General features: G+C 46.5%; 1 protein-coding gene across 2 annotated transcripts in view; it reads left to right on the top strand.

Moving 5' to 3' along the window:
* Positions 1-17704, top strand: part of CPLANE2 (ciliogenesis and planar polarity effector complex subunit 2) — a 58719-nt gene that overhangs the window by 17454 nt on the left and 23561 nt on the right. The window lies entirely within an intron of this gene.

Genomic DNA, 17704 nt, shown 5'->3' with positions numbered 1-17704 from the left:
TATTACTATAGCATGACATGTTTAAACTGTACTTTTGGCATGACGTACCGCAATAGGTTTTTGTCTATGGTCAAGTGTTTGTACATTTGTTCTGTGTCCCCAGGCCAAGTGTTGGTATGCTTGGTATCTGTATATGTTCCAGCTTTTATTGTACTGTGTTTTCCTTTATAATTTTTTTTAATTGTACTACTTTTATGACTTTTGGCTGAAATAAAGTAAATAAAGAAAAGAACTGGTTTTACTCCCTTGATCAATCCGATTTTATTACCTGTGTAATTCCATACCTCTTATTTGACAGTATGTCTGAAATCCAGACGCAGTTCTGCTCTTGTCAACGCTGGGTATAACTCAACTCATGAGTCTCTCGAGCTAACTTTAAAAACAGATTCTTTATCTTTGGTTTTAGCTGGAACATCATCCATTGTGCAATTTATCACACAGTTCATTTTACAAACGTAGTCCCTTCCAAGAAGAGTCACTGGACTTGAATCACATAATATGAACTGGTGCTTATTCTCTAATTGACCAATTTTAACTATAACATCTGCTTAACCAGTTTTATAATCTCTTTATTGCTAATCCCTACAACTTGGACTGCTGTTCGAGAGAGGAGTAGGTTAGGGACTTCCACAGAACGGACTATTGAACAGGTAGCTTCCAATATCAATTGGAAACAAAATGGGGTGACCTCTTTTGTTTAATTTATACATCTACCCCCTCATTTTTATGTTACAGCAGCTTGAGGTCACGGTGTTCAATTACGCCGATGACCTCCAGCTAATTTTTAACCTCTCCCACCCCTCCTCCTCCGCCTCAAATGTCCAATCCGTCATGTTGTTCATCCAGGATTGGATGAACTGCAACCACCTCAAACTCAACCCGGACAAGACGGAGTTAGTCTTGACCAGAGGTGGTTGCAGTCCCTGGTCCCCCTCTCACTGGCCCTCTTCACTTGGTGCTCCCCCGCTCCCAGTTCCCAAGGTCAAGACCCTCGGCATCTTCCTGGATCCCTCACTTTCCGTTCATTCCCAGGTCAATTCAGTTGTTTCCTCCTGTTTCTTTTCCCTTCGAATCATCAGGAAGATTTCTCGTTTTTTTTCTTTACCCGCCCTAAAAATTATAGTGATGGCCATGGTGCTTTCGCGCCTCGATTATGGGAACATCATTTATAATGGCGCTCCAGCTTACGCCATTCACCGCTTGCAGCTAGTGCAGAATCAGGCTGCCCGCCTGATTCATGGCCTGCCTAAATACCATCGAGCCACCCCCCTATTGCAGGCCTTGCACTGGCTGCCGGTGAAAGAGCGTGCCCTGTTTAAGCTAGGTTGCACCACTTTCCAAGCTAAAATAGGCACCGCCCCGGAATTTATTTGTTCTGCCATCACCCCTTACATACCTGGACGAGAGCTTAGGTCCACTCATCAGGCTCTGTTAACCATCCCCCGCTTCAGCAAGAAAAAGACTGGCGGTACGAAATTCGCAGTGCTTGCTCCTGTGTTTTGGAACTCCCTCCCCTCGGAACTCCGTATGTCATCTTCCTATATTGAGTTCCGGAAGGGTCTCAAAACTCATCTTTTTTCTCGAGCCTACAATGCTTAAATCCCCCTCTGCTCCTGCTCGCTTCTCACAATCCAACAGCGCCAAGAAACCGCATGGTAAAAGTGCGCTATAGAAATGTTTTTAAATTCAAATTTACTTCTCTGTCAATATATGAGCCACTCGGATCTACTCTTGTTATGAATTAACCTGTCCCCAGTTCAGGTTTTGTCTACATTCCTGCCTCCAATGCCTGATTCTTCCACAACAGTGACACGCTGTATTCTTTTTCAACATCTCAACATTTGCATTCATCCAATGCATTCTTGCATTCCTTGAGTCATTCCGTTCACTTCATTCTGTGTAAAAATCATATTTAAACCCATTTGACTCCGGTTCTCTCTCTCAAAGTGCTTTGTCTCAACAGTCAGCAGCTTCCCCTTCTTTTCTATATTTCTTTAAATCACTCCAGTGTTGTCAAATTTTAACATAGGCCCTTAAAGTAATCAAACCCATCTCATTAATTCCATCATATGTCAAATCCTTTTTTTTTTTTTTTACTTCGATTTACATTTTATTTTGTGCTGAGATCAACTTCCAATTCATCGGCTAACTCCTCCAATTTGTCATGCACTTCTTTAGCACATCTAGCAGCTTCTTTTAGTAAATATATAATTTCCTCTGCACGGTATTTCAAAAGCCTGTTCAAATCTACATTACCTTGTACCATTTCACCAAATTCAGTCTTTAAAATGCCAACGCTAATGGCTTTAGGTGATAATTCAATTGACATTGGAGTGATTTCGACCTGCATTTCTATGTGCGTCTCTCCAGGGCTGCTTGGAATCACTGATGACGTTGTAACTTCCATAGGCACACTCAGTACAACTCCAGTAGGAATTTCTTTACACATTCTATCATGTCCACTCTCCAACTCATCTTCCTTCGATCTAGCTTATTTTCAAGCCATGGTATAAATTAACTGTGCTTCTTTAGAGACCTTCTTTCTTTTTCTGTAGCCATTCAATACCATTTATTAAGTGCCTCATACTGCATAAGTCTGTGCATCGGCTTCATGTCCTACATGATTTGTCTCAAATCTATTTTTTTAACATTGTAGCTACCCGCCAATGGAAACTGTGAAGCCTCATCATGGCTTTATATTTATTGCAGTCCGAAATCCTAATGAACATACAATAACTAAGGCTCCCGGCTTTCTGTTTAAACTGATTTTTGTATATAAATACAGACGGAAAAATATTTTTACTTTGTCTGTATTTATAAATAGAAACTAAAAAATGCCAGTGAATATGTTTAACTGAGAGATTTTTTTAGGTCTCTCACCTGGCGACGCAGCGAGAAGCTCTGTCGCCAGCAAGAAGTATTGTCGCTGACTTGGCTCTCAAGGGAGACAGGCACGCGCAGGCTGCAGGCCAGACTGGAAATGTGAGTGCGCGCATGAACACGCACGTTCAGCCACGCGGTGTGCACATTTCCTGTCCCCCTTCAGTCCACCAAGCCAGCAGCATGCAGTAACTGCGCCAAAACTCCCACGCGCCCAAAAAAAAACACCCCCGCCCCTACACTCATACAAGTCTCCCTCAACAACAAGCATGGCGTGCTTTCCCTCCCTCCGCCTACTCTATGGCTTGTCTCCTACCGGCCCTGCAGCGCTGTTACCAGTAGAATGATGCCCAAGATGCGTGTGCTGTGGCTCTTCTGGGCCCTCAGCTGGGCCGGCATGTACTCCTGAAAAGGCCCGCTGGTCATCTTGGACTGCGACAACCACTCTCCCCTGCTGAACTGCAGCAGCGCCTGCTTCACCGAGTTGTACCCGCCGCCACTGGGCACGAGCCGCAGGCCACGCCGTTGTGCACGCTCATGGCGCGCTTTCACTTTCTCCTGCTCCACGGTGTCTTCGTTTTCCTTCCAACTCTAATGCAGCAAATACTACTTCGGCTGCATTTTCTGTTTGCGCACTTCTACTTCTTGCCTGCGTAAGCCTTTTATAGTCTGCTACCAACTTTGCCCATGTTGCTGGAGCGAAGTGCTGCTTAATGTGCTGCTCACGACTCGCCACAGTGCCGCTTATCTCCCGCAATCTGCAGTGACGTACTTCGGAGTGTGGAGTCCTCCGGCCGTGCACACAACCAGCGTGCCCCCGCAGTGAATGGGAAAGCAGAACCAAGGTGAAGGCGCCTCGGGGGTGGGAGCCTGAGCCGCGGCATTGCGGATGCATCGGCTCACGCATGGGGAGTGATGCCGCTATACTACAGAGCTGCCCGGGGGATCTTAATCCGTTTGTGGTAGCGTGTGGCTGCCCGAGAATTCCCACGATGTAAGCGCAGCTGCGCCCGGTTACCGGGTCATCATTTGTCGCGCTCCTGCACGAAGCACTGAACTGTGTCCTGATCTGGGGCTGCGATGATCCAGCCTGATTAGTACCATTGAACTGGTGCAGATATAGTAAATAAGTAGTGGGAGACGCGGGCAACTGCAGCCGTGCACGGCCTAATCAACATCTGTGCTATGGGAAACAGAATAACATGGGTCTGAGGCATGGAGTCCGGGACTGACTAAGTGCACAAGAACTGCATCATATAAGCATTGATTGAGGTTTGTCTCCAGGGTAGGTTGTTGTAGTGTCTGATGAGCAACTGCTCAGTGGGGGTTGAAGAAGTGTGTAGCCCGAAATTCTTCCGCCGTGAGGAACGGCCAATGAGCAGGACTCCAAGTCCCAGGTACCCCGACGCGTGCATTCCACCCGAAGGCACGTCAAAAAGTACAGGTGCTGCACAATACTGAGAAAAGGGGGATACATGGCTTAGGCAAATGGGTGGAGTGATGCTACCAGCCGAGTGCTAAGAAAGTGGAGTGCCGAGACGGAGAGCAATGAAAGCGGAAGTGGGCTGTGGGGTACCAGCAGCGTGGCAATAAAAGCGGAAGTGGGCTGTGGGGTACCAGCAGAGTGGCAGAGGAAGAGAGGACCGGTTCAGAGGGTCGGGAACACAAGGGGCTGGCCTATGTGTTGAGAGATGGTGCACAGGGCTTGAGTAAATGCTCAAGTGAGGGTGTGGGGGAAGGTGCCGAAGGGGTCGGCAGCAGTTGTAGTGAGAGATAAGGTAGCTGTAGTGGCAGAGCAGGCTGCTGCAGCACCGGACACCCCAGGACCAGTCATGAGTGTGCACGTTCTCCGGACCAGCACCAGCACCCCATGAGGGTGTCCCAGGACTCCGGTACCATAGACCGGTGCTCCCTCCGGACTGTGCAAGCGATGTTCAAAGTGCTCCATATGGTAACTGTCCCACTATTCCCCCCTGCCCCCCTCCACACGCCCCCGCCAGGACACTTTTTCTGTTTTGAGTTATTGGAGACGTTTCGGAGATGAGACAGGCCAGAATCTGCAGCATCGTAGTATAGTTTTCCGTAGCGCCAATGTTCAGCCCGGGGCAACATAGCGCTATGTTAATTTATAATGCGCCACGTTATTATTTGAAAACTGTGTAATATTTTTTTTTGTTGCCTGCCAAGCGCGTTGGAAGGCTGTAAACGTACAGAAATGCAAATAACAGTAGTAGGGAATGGCTTTATAAAGCCTGAAAAGTAAAACTACTAGTACCAGAATGCAAAAGGGGATTCTGTATTCTTCTTTCGAATAGCACGAGGTCACGTGACCTCTTTGATAGCTCTAACATATTATCCTTACACGTAAAATTGAATGGCAATGTCTTTTGTAAACCGACTATTTTTCGGTACAATGCTACAGAATACGTCTGGAAAAATAAGCATTAGTCGAGCTTTAATAATGTAGATGCAATTAGAGGTTACATGCAGTCAGGGCTTTAAGTGGGATGAAAAAACTGTGGGACATGAGATATGTAATTAAGGGCGTGGCTTAAAAGCACTGAAAATCTATACTTAGCATAGTGTGCCGCCTGACTGGTATTTTGCTACTTCTGTCATTACATCTAGATATATAATACAGCAAGTAACATTACACTTACAACACTCAGGTGCTATTGGTATTGTCAATGGTTGTTAGATGCATGACATAAATAAGCAACAGCCATGACTTCGTAGCATAGCACATTGAAAATGCTTCAGTTCTGAAATGGTGAGACAGTGACAGAACTACAACGAGTCTCTTTGAAGTTGCATCACAGGCAGTGAAGGGTGACAGTGCTGCAGTGTTAACATTAAGTTTTTTCGTCCTGACGGTGAGGGCAAAAACGGAGAGCCCAATAGCGACCTGTCTCAGCACCTGCTTTTTAGTTAGCGCCGCAAGACTCGTCCCACTTAAAGCCCTGCGTGCAGCGTTTAAATGAGAAAAATGAGTACAGGTACCACTCAAATTAACTTAGTGGGCGGGGCAAGGGGGTCGAGCTGGGGGCTGGACATGATTATATAAAGACACTACTATCATCAGTCAAGTATTCATTTTGCCCTTGCATTACCATTGTTGATAGTTAAACATTTCCTGAATGTGCAAATTCCCTCTGTACATGTGGGCATCGCATACATAGACCATTAGTAACCTGTGTCCTACTATGATCCCCTCAAATGTTTAAGCTGTCCATTGCCTTTAAAGGGACATGTTATGTTTTGACTAAGCTTTGCAGGAAAAATAGAATTCACATAAAAACCACATAATTCACAAAAGCTAATATCTGTTTTCCAGATATTTATTCGCACAATCTACGACTATACTAATTTAAGCAGAGGAAACACCAGCTGTTTTAATTAAAAGATTCTAAGCACACACACCTAATAATTTAGCAATTTATACGCATAATTTGTCAATAAAACACAGACCCCTCTCAAATAAGTGAAACAATCGCAAATGCATGTAATCCAGTTTGTTTTATCAGTGTGATGTAGATGAGATTTCCTGTTGCTTAAACTTTTAATTTGTCACTAATTCATCTCGTCTAATGGTGCATATTTAATAATATATACTGTATACTTTTTATAAAAGAAAAACAATATAAAAAACAATGTCATTTACAATGCTAATAGCTTTAAACATGTCACTGCGAGACCTATTGCATTGTAAATGCTTGTTTATTGTAGCTACAATGACATCTCATGTTTGCCTCTGTGGATTGGTAAGCCAGGTTTCAGCTTCTTCGGATGCTATCTTTTTGTTAGGATTACTCGTTGAAATGGATCCAAAAAAGAAATAAAAACTTTTGCTGGAAATGTCTCATTCTGACATTTTTCTCTTCCGGAGTGCAGCCTCTGGACAGAGAAAAAAAGAAGGAAAAAAGTGCAAAACTTGTAAAAATGAAGCTAGGCACAGTGATCCCAAAGGGGCAAGAATGGTTTTATTTACACCTAAACATATTAGCACCACTTTACAGAGTTTTCCAGCTAAGCGCTATTTTAGTTTTCTCGTCTTTTTTTTAACCGCATTGTTTTCCGCGGGTGGGGAAGTGCACCATTCCTGGAAGTACAGTAGGGCGTTGCCATAACAAAGGCAGACGCTAAGGGGACACCAGGCTTTTTTTTTTTTTATAGTCCTCATTTCACCGTTGGCAAACACAAATAAACACTAACAGCCCTAGTTGTGTCCTGGGCGCCTCAGGCTGAAGTTATTGCTTATGTCTTAGGCCGGCCCGGCCTGCCCATTCTGTTCAGGGCGTGGTGTAATCATAGGACCCTGAGGCTTTAGACCAACCTCATTTCTTTTCCCCACTCCATCAGGGGTTCCCACACCGTACTATTTACATTTTGTGTCATACCAACTTCCAGACGTGCAATTCTCAATACAGCTCTAAGCCAATTCTTGTACGGAGGGGGGGGGGGCTCGGGTCTTTCCAGATCTTACAATTCTCTCTGCGAGCAACAAGGACAAGGTTAAAAAATAAAGCCACCTTTGTCTCCCTAAACCTGCAAACAAAATCCGTGTCTAACCCCCCAAAAAATCTAACTGTGTTCAGCTTAATTTTAACCTTATAGATGCCCTCCCAAGCTCTCTCTACATTGGCCCAGAAAAGGTCTAAGCTGGGACATTCATAGAATATATGGATATCGTCGGCCTCTAATAATCCGCAACTAGGGCAGACTATCTTTAAGGCATATTGGTAAGCCAGGGGAATCCCAAATTGGAGCGAAGTCAGAATAGTATTTTATGCCCCATCTTGCCTTTACTCTGGTCCAAACTAAAAATGCCAGTTTCAAAACGTTTAGACGTACCTTTTTATAGAACTTTTGAGCCCTAAACATATACAAAAAACCGGGCCCTCTCCCTTCCTAACGGGCCATGATCCCTAAAATCTTTCCCCAGTTGGATTCGTCTGGGTTAGAGAGGAGACTGTGGATGCTTTTTAGTTGGAAAGCAAGAGCATACCCCAGGACATCTGGAAGAGCAAGGCCCCCCTTTAACAATCTTCTTTTTAATTTCTTCCATGATAGCCTGGAGTTCTTATTGGCCCAGATGAAACTTCCAATTTTTCCCTGAATTCTACCGAGCTTTTTTTCAGGGAAAACCAAGGGTATCACATTAAAAAGGTATGTTAACTTGGACAAAATCACCATTTTAACCAAATTGACTCGACCATATATCGTCAGATGGAGATTCTGCCATCTCAAAAAAAGCTGATCAATATCCTTGGCCACCCTCTTTATATTAATCTGGGGTATGTTGGTTATGTCAGGAGTTATTAGTATGCCCAGATATCTAAACTGACTACTTTGGACTCCTTGCCAGTTGTTAATCCCCCAACACATTGTTTCAGTTTTTAAAGTGTTAATAAGATAGCCTGAGTGTTGACCAAAATCAGACATTATCTCCTCTACTCTGGGGAATACCCATGCCGGATTGCTTGTGTAGACCATCAGATCATCCGCGTACAACGCGAGCTTACAGCTGTACTCCTCCACTTTGATCGGTGTTATCCGATCGTCCAACCTCCGTGCTTGCGCCAGAGGCTCAATATAAAGGTTGAACAGGAGGGGCGAAATAGGGCACCCCTGCCTTGTTCCCCTGCTGATGTTAAAACAGGATGTCAATAGACTGTTCAACAAAATATTAGCCGAAGCACCTTCATAGCAGCCTCTCAGTACATGGGGGAAGATTGTCCCAAACCCCATAACGTTCAGGACATCCCATAGATAACCCCAGTTGACACGGTCGAAGGCCTTCGCAGCATCGTATGCAGCTACTGCCAAGGGCTCCGACTGTGCCACGGCCAGATCAATGCTGCCAATCAGCTGCAAAGTCAACTCCTGGATGTGCCTACCAGGCATGAAGCCCTTTTGGTCGGGATTGATGAGTAGGGGAGCCAGTTTGGCCAATCTCCCTGTCAGGATACTGGTAAAGATCTTATAATCCGCATTTAACAGGGAGATTGGCCGAAAAGAGTCTGCCTTAAGAGGGTCCTTCCCTGGTTTTAGTATAAGGACAATAGACTCCTTCCAAGATGGTGGTGTCCTACCCTCCAGGCTATATATGTAGTTAAAAAGTTCACAGGGTCTTGGGAGTAAAGCCTGCTGGAGAACTTTATATACTTCGCCAGGGAGGGCGTCAGGACCGGCTGCTTTGTTATTTTTGACCTTTTTTATATGACGACTAACTTCTTCATTCGTAAATGGTCCGTTCAAGATCTCGCCCCCTTCATCAGTCAATTTAGGTAGGGCCTTGCTCTCTAGCCACCGAAGTGTATTTGTGGCACTTGGAGACTGTTCTTCCTTGTATAATTCTGAGAACATGGTGAGGAGGCATTCTTCCATGTCCTCTTGTTTGCAAGACACAGTGCCCTGATCATCGATGATTAATTTGTTTATATTATTTCTCACCCGGTCTGCCCTGATCTTACTGGCCAGGGTTTCCCCTGCTTTTTCTCCGTACTCATAGTTTTCCATAGAGTAAGCGGCCCACTGTGCTTTGACCTTCTGGTCCAACAACCCTCGATTATTCAGATCGGAGGCATTCTAGATCTACCAGGACCTGTGGTAAGTTATCTACATGTGATTTCTGCCTTAAACTCTCCAGACTAGAGATTTTGTCTTCTAAGATTTTAAACTTCAGTTTCTGTTCCCTATTATTAGAACAGATCAGGCTGTGGAACTGGCCTCGGATATAGGCCTTATAGGTATCCCATACTATTTCAGTTGGCGCTGACCCCCCATTATCAGAGAAATAGTTGATAGTGGATGTAGAAACCATAGTAACCATATCTGGGTCCTTTAGGGCTGTACGTTTTAAAGCCAATCTGGGAGCGGTCGCTCTGGTAGTCACCCCTTTTGAGAGAATAAACATCACAGGGTCATGATCAGATAATCTACTTGGCAGTATTTCTATCTCTACTAATTTGTCTAGACATAATCTGTCCACAAGAACATAGTCTAGTCTAGAGGCATGCCCATGCTTTTTACTGAAATATGTAAAGCCCAACCCATTCCCCTTTTTGGCTCTCCAAGCATCAATTAGGCCAAGCTCGTGCATCATGTTTTTCATAGCATGTCGGGATCTCGGAGCTACAATATGGCGGCAATGGTTGGAACGATCCTGCTGGGGGTCGAGAAGGACATTAAAGTCCCCTCCTATAACAATAGGGGTATTAACCTCAACCAGATTAGACTGTATTTTTAATAGGCTGGAAGGATCGTCTATATTTGGTCCATAGTATGATACAATGGTTAATTTCCTTCCGCTAAACTCTACTCCTGCCAGGACCCATCGCCCTGACTGGTCTGTTGAACTAAACTTTAAGGTGCCACCACTGCCCACTTTAATCAAAATGGCAACTCCTTTGTTTACCACGGACTGCCCGGAGCAACAAAATGTATCTCTCCAACTGATCTTTCCAAAAAGTTCCCTTGCCTCAGTGATACTCAAGTGAGTTTCCTGGAGAGGAATTATTTTAGCCGGAGACTGCTCTAGATATTTTAAAATTAACATACGCCTCCATGGACATCGAAGCCCATTAACATTCCAGGTGATACAGGATATGTTATTATCCGCCATCATCTAGTCTCTCTCCCTCCTGACCCTGGTACGCCCACTTTTCTGAATAAAGATTCCCACTAACTATTGTGAAATAAGGAACTTTTTTCACTTTTTTCACTTTTATCGCCCACCACACCCTCACCCCTCCCTCCCTAGGGAACCCTCCCATCCTTCATGAGCATTCAGCTCCTTGACGGAACCCTCTCCCCCCCCTGGTCTTTATGGATTGACAAAAGTGCATATTTTTTCTACAGTGATTTAACTTGTTTAGCTTGGTGTATCAGCAGTGAATACTGCATAGCAAACATTGGTAGTGGAAAAAAGGAGGCAAAGAAAGAAAAATAGAAATATAATATTCATACTACCCCTACCGCCTAACTACCAGCTGCAAAGCCTCGCCATTCCCCTCTTTACCGCCCCCCTTGATTTTTTCAATCAGACTGACTGCTTCTTCAACATGACGGATGTTATGCATGTGATTATTCCACATTACGCGGAGTGAGGAGGGGAATCTAAGCTGGGCACGCACCCCCAATGAATTCAAAGTCGTGAGTCTCTTCCCCATCTCCCATTGTTTTGTCGCAGTAATATGAGAGACATCAGAGTGTATTGTGAAAGAGAAGGGGCTAGAAAAGGATGTTTATCTTATTGAGCCTGCTTTGAGGGCCAAGGAAAGAATCTTCTCTTTGGTATATGTCAGAAAGTTGACAAGGATCTTCCTAGGACGCTCCTTCGCAGGGTTCCTTCTATACGGATCCCGATGGACTCTCTGAATGTCCGTCAATAAATCTTGATCAACATCAGTTGAGTCCTTTAGGATTGTTGTTTTCAGAACAGCAACGATAAACGCCTTAATATCATTGCCCTCAAGATCCTCCGGCACATTCAGGAATTTTAGATTATTCTTCCTTGAATGGTTTTCAAGTCTTTCAAGGATTTCTCGGTTTTGTTGAGCCAGTTTATCCATGGCGTCTGAGGAAGCAGCAATTGCTTCTTTAATCTTGGGGAGCTCTGCTTCCAGGGCGTCAGTCCTTAAAGAAACCTCCTCCACTTTTTTGGCCACGGCCTCACACGAGGCCTGGATGGCCATTTGATTCATCTCTGATATGGAGAAACGCTTCCCTATGTCCTCCTTCAGGCCCAATAAAATAGCTGCCAAGGTCCCGGGGTAAAATCTGTTGGAGGGGTATCGCTATCAGATGTACCGCTATTAGTTGGACCTGTGCTCTCTGGGTTATGATTACTCCCGGCCCCCTTTCGATTAGATGAGTCAATCTTGGATTCTCCTGGATCTCTCACAACTATATCCTGCTCCTCTTGACCATTGTGAACATCGTGGATATCAAGGGCGGAAAAGCTATTGGAAAGTTCTATTGCGGGATGAACTGTATCCGCTAATGGCGATGATGACATCTGTATCTTGTGGTTAGACTTAGATAACTCGCCCTCAGTGTTCAATGCAGTCAATACTGTATCTGCCTGTATTTTACTCGAAGTAGGAGTAGGAGTAACATTATTTACATCAATTTCAATTAAAGTAGGTGCAGCATTATTTGCAGCCATTATCTTTGACCTTTCAGAGCCGGACGAAGAGAGGACCTTGTAATAGGATTTCAGCGATGGAGTTACTCTCACTGAAGCAGAAGTACCGCCTTTGGCTTTCCTCCTGCCCTTTCCTCTTCCAGGAGGAGTATATGCTCCAATATGTCCCCCACTCCCCTTCCCTCTATGTGAAGTAGGCTTAACCTGAATTATAGGTGGAGAGGTGGATGGATTTTTGTTTAGTGAATTTAGTGGAGCTGATGTTAAGTTGGCAACCCGGTTTCTAAATGTATAGCGAGTAACTCCCGTTTGATGTACAGTTCTTTGGGCCGATGCCAATGCCGTTGCAGAGCCCAATTCTAGTACGGGAGCTTCGGGGTCACAAACCGCTGCACTTTTGCCGCCTTTCTCCATGCAATACTTCCTCCTGCTATCAGATTGAGGATCACTAATGAGATCATGATGCGGACGCCCACTGGCAAAGTACTGATTGAGTTCGTCCCCAAAATCGATACTTGTTATACTCTGGTTGCCCACTATCTTATTCCGATTCCAGGCTTCTACCTTCTTGTAGTCCTGAACTGCCCCAGCTTTTAGCACGAGATCCAACAGTTCCTCTCATAGGGGGTAGCTATAGCGATACACTCGTAGGTTTTTCACATGATCAGAGTACGCCGCCCCCGCTCCGAAAACGGGTCTGATCACCCTGCCCGTGTTTCTTCGCCACAATCGTGCAGCGCCTAACTCTCGGAGCCAAGCCGGCTCTGAAAGGTGGCCGCCCCCTTCACAAAAAACCATCCGCGTTTCTCGATACTATTGACAGCCGGGGATCACTAGAAAAAAAACCCGGCAGTTGGTAGGGGGAGTCTGCAGGAAGCGGGAAGCTGAAACGCCGAGCTTCCAAACACAAGCTCGGCTTCGACACCGAAGACCACCAAGGAAGAGAGACAGCCCGTCAGAGCCTAGGGGGACCCAAGAAATACCTCACTCGTCCTGATTTAGTCTCCACTTCTCTGCTGTAAAAACCATGAGGAAAACGCAGAAAACGCACCAAGTACAAAGAGACCGGCAAGCTACTGCCGGACTCAGCACGCCATACTCGCCATACTCCACGGCTGGGGAAGTGCACCATTCCTGGAAGTACAGTAGGCCGTAGCCATAACAAAGGCATATGTTGAGGGGACACCAGGCCTTTTTATGTTGAAGTATCCTGGCGGGAGCTATGCTGGCAAGGTGGGAGGGGAGATATGGGGGAAGGGGGCATGCACACCTCATAAGCAAACCAGGGGAAAAACAACTTATCACTTCACGGGTACTTAAGAGAGGCATGCTTTTGACTTTTTTCAGTCCCTGTATATAGAAGATAGGCATGCACTGTAGTTAGATGTGTTGGTCTGTACCAGGCCTGTACCAGTATTTACACAAATAACAATATAAATACCACTACTTTGTTTTATTTCTTTTATAGCACTACTCATCCCAATGCGGGGGGGGGGTCAGAGCACTTTACATCGCGCGTACATATTATACATTGACAATAAATCATATGTGTGTAAATCACCCGGTATTTTATTTATTTTAAAGGTTTTATATAGCGCTGGCTAGACCCAGAGGTATCTGAGCGCTTTACATGAGTATTGGACCATAGTTGCAGGTTACATTGTTACAAAGGTTACACAGTTATTAGTGCATGGCAACATAGTTACATGTAGGTCGAGACAAACAAGAAGGACATATACTTAAGTGAAAAAGCAGGGAAATTGAGGGATTCAGGGGAGGGGGATAGGAGCAGGGGGAAGTAGACAGAGAATGGAGGAGGGAAAGAGGAGGGGAGGGTGAGAGACACAGCCTGGAAAGAGGAGGGGGAGGGTGACTGGGATACAAACCAGTAGACAAGTCAAAGCTGCGTCCAAAGTCCTGTAAGCTGTGATCCCAGGGGAAGTGGTAGGATGTGTTGCATAAGATAGTCGAGGTTACAAGGTGTAGGAGCCACATGTCCTTCATAGCTCACTATGCTATATTAGAAGGATTATAATTTAAGAACTGCAAGTAACGGGGCGTGGCTTGGCGCCGATGTGAGGGGAAGTGGACTCCGGAGCTCTGCCCGCGCCGCACCCCTGCTTGCAATCATCTTGGCACCTTGAAAGGGCCCATTATCGAAATCCTGGTGGCCGAAACCCTGCTGCCTGTGCTGGGTGAAGATGGGGGCTCAGCGCTGACCCCACAGTGACTGAAACGCTGTTGTTGAAACCGGGTGGCTCCGAGTGATGCGCACCTAAGATGACTGGAGCTGAGGCGGAAGAAATCGCAGAGTGCTCACACAGAGCTCCTGGGGCTCCATAAGAGGCTTCATTGCTCCGGAGGCATTTCGGAGCAGCGGCTGACGGGATTACTGGTGAGTGCGGGGCACCAGGGCTGCTGGGAGCGCTCTGCTCGACCCGGAGACGCGCTCACCACCCGGTTCCCCTTCCTTGCTGGCAAACTTGAATAGTACTCTCTCTCTACTGTGCAGCACCATGGGAACGGCCTACTATGCCGGGGTGTACTTCCTGAACTTGCCTGGGCGCACTGCATATTCTGATTTTTCCTGAACTTCTATGTGCTCCCCTTTGGAAGTTTTGCGTGACCCATCGCAATCAGTCCGAATGGGCCGAACATCCCGCCAGAAGGGTTTCACGGCCTTACACGTGGAAGCCACGGGGCAGCAATCGGATGAAGAGGAGGACGTGGCGGAACGGCGGAGAGACGACGTGGCAGAGGGCCCCACGCTGGCGCACATAATGCAGGCCATCACCTCCTCGAGGAAAGCTTTGGAGACTAGGATGGACGCCATAGGGGTGGATCTCAACCAACTGAAGGATGACTACCTCAAGCTCAAAGAGCGGGTGAAAGCTACTGAGACGACTTTGGAGGAGGTCCCGGGCGCAATCTCTACCCTGCAGCGCTCTCTGAAATTGGTAGAGGACAGTGTCAGAATCTTGGAGGTGAGAGCAGAAGACAGTGAAGGGCGGTCTCACAGGAACAATCTGCGCATAGTGGGGGTGCCGGAACGAGAGGAAGGAGACGAGGCTGTTCGGTACTTGGAGAATTGGCTTTGGTCCGAGGTGGCCCCGGCGGGGCTCTCCCCCTTCTTCGCCCTTGAATGTGCGCACAGGGTCCCAACCAGACCTCCAAAGCCGAGCACAACCCCGACCGATGGTTGTGCGCTTGCTTCATTACTGCGACAGAGACCACATCTAGCAGCAGGCACGAGGAAAGCAGAACCTCCAAATCGCCAGCGCCAGGGTGATGATTTTCCCTGATTTCACCAGGGAGGTGCAGAGGTGGCGCGCTTCCTTTCTTGCACTAAAGCGGAAACTTCGACAGCTGCAACTACCATACACTATGTTGTTCCCAGCACGCCTAAGAGTAGTAGATGGGGCAGGTACACATTTATTCGATACACCAGAGCAAGGATGACATTGGCTGGAGGCGCAAAAAACCGGGAACGAGGAGTGCTTCCCCGTCGAGCACAGCGGAACGAAGATCACCTGAGCCTCTGAGGTCTCAAAGGTCCATAACACCTCCAGACTCCAACTTGAAAGGAACAGGGCTGTGAGGGCGGTTGTGGAGATCAGCCGGAGCGTGACTAGCCCGTGATCCACTGTTGCTAGCCGTGATATGGGCAGACTTGAGACTTCTCCTACCGGCAGCATGAACGGGGACTCTGAGCCTGAACTTCCCATGGTTAGACCCCAGACGGCGGGCTTCCTCATGTGAGATGGATACATGACATTGGGTGAGATTGGCCCGAGCTGGAGCAGAGGATCGACTCCTGATCGAGCAGGACTCCAGGGGCGGAGGGGCGGTGACTCCTGCCATGAACGATAGTTTGGTGCCCTCCTGATTGATATGGGCGGGGGAGTGGTCAGGGGGGCTCTGGGTCCTATTGGGTCAGTACAGACCTCACCACGTTTAGGGCCATATGTATCCTAGTTCCGTTTTGCGATTCCTAAATAGCGATTTTTAAGGAATCGCTATTTAGGAATCGCAAAACGGTATGTATGAAGAAATTCGCTTTTTTCGAGCGATTCCTTAATCTTCCTTAATTGCGAATTCGCAATTAAGGAATATTTTCCAATGCATTCCTATGGGCCAGGAGGCCCATCGGAATGATTTCCAAATAATTCTCAAATTGCGAATTCGCAATTTGCTAATCGCAATTTGAGAATTATTGCAGGGGTGTTTCAAGGACACCCTGCTGCACCCCTGTAAATTACATGTGGGTGCATATGGCGCACATACCTGCCCAATGGGCAGGTATGTGCATCATATGCCACCCTCACAAATGCACAATTGTGCATATTTACCAGAAATCGCAAATTACCACCAACTTGTAGTTGGTGCTAATTTGCGATTCCTAAACCTGAAATCGCAAGTCTAAAAAGCTTCTTACATAGCATTTAAGGAATCGCAAAATTGCGATTCCTTAAATGCTATAGCAAAATAAGGAATCGCAAGTATGTGCGATTCCTTAAGATGCGATAGTTTGATACATATCATTTTATGCAAAACAGCCTTTTGCGATTCGCAAAGGCCGAAATTCGGCGAATTTCGGCCTTTGCGAATCAAAAAAGGCTTGATTCATATGGCCCTTAGTAACCAATTGATTGTTGCATTAGTTTGGATGGGAACTAGTTTGAATGTACCTGTCCTGGGGAGTGGATGTTGGAGAGTTACATGGGGTTGTTTTTTGTGTTTTTTACAGGGGTAAGGCATGTCGCTGAGGTGGGGTAGAAGGGGAGATCACTGAGGTTCAAGATATGGGTTCCACCGTAGTACTTAAATGTATGTCATGGAAAGTTAGGGGCATGCACAGTATGACACGCCGACACAAAATTCATTCGTATTTGGTGTGAAGGGGTGTCCAGTTTGTTCTGCTGCAGGAAACGCATTTAACACAGACGGAAGGGGCGGTGCTGCAGTGTAGATAGAGGGGCCAGTTGTTCTACACCTCATACTCTGCCTTTGTCAAGGGCACATTGATCTGGAAACGAGCGGGGGTTCCGTTTCAGAGCACTAGGCAGCTGATTGACCCAGATGGTAGATATTTGGTGGTAGCGAGACGACTAGACGGCAGGGATATAGTGTTAGGGAGCTTCTATGCCCCCAACGTAGACCAAGCTGGTTTCTTTGCGCGCCTATCTGGGAAGCTGGCTCCCCTGTTGACAGGTTCAGTACTGCTGGGGGTGACTTTAATTGTGTTGCTGACGTAGACCTGGATCGCTCTCATCCACCTCTCCCAGATGCTTCCATGCACAGACTTGCAGCGACTACGCGGGCTTGGAAGGGCCAGTGGGGACCGATAGATACTTGGAGGGCCCATCACCCAGGGGATAGGGACTACTCATACTTCTATGGGTTGCACGAGTTACATGTTCATCTGGACTCGTTCCTTTGCTCTCCAGAAGTCCACGGAGGGCTTACCCATAGTGAATATTTGACTAGAACGATTTCTGATCAGAACCCGCTGCTAATATCGCTGGATTGGATACTGGTGAGGCCCGCCATTCCTAATTGGTGTTTGAGACCGGAGACGCTAGAAGATCCGGTGTTTAAGACCACGATTGGATCTGCGATTGACAACTTATTTCCTAGATAATGCTGGGTCTGCATCGAACCGATTAAGGCGGTCAC

The sequence above is a fragment of the Lissotriton vulgaris genome, chromosome 5, assembly GCF_964263255.1.
Source record: "Lissotriton vulgaris chromosome 5, aLisVul1.2, whole genome shotgun sequence".
Classification (NCBI taxonomy): domain Eukaryota; kingdom Metazoa; phylum Chordata; class Amphibia; order Caudata; family Salamandridae; genus Lissotriton; species Lissotriton vulgaris.
The sequence above is the reverse complement of the archived record's forward strand: the minus strand, read 5'-3'. Positions and strand labels throughout refer to the sequence as shown.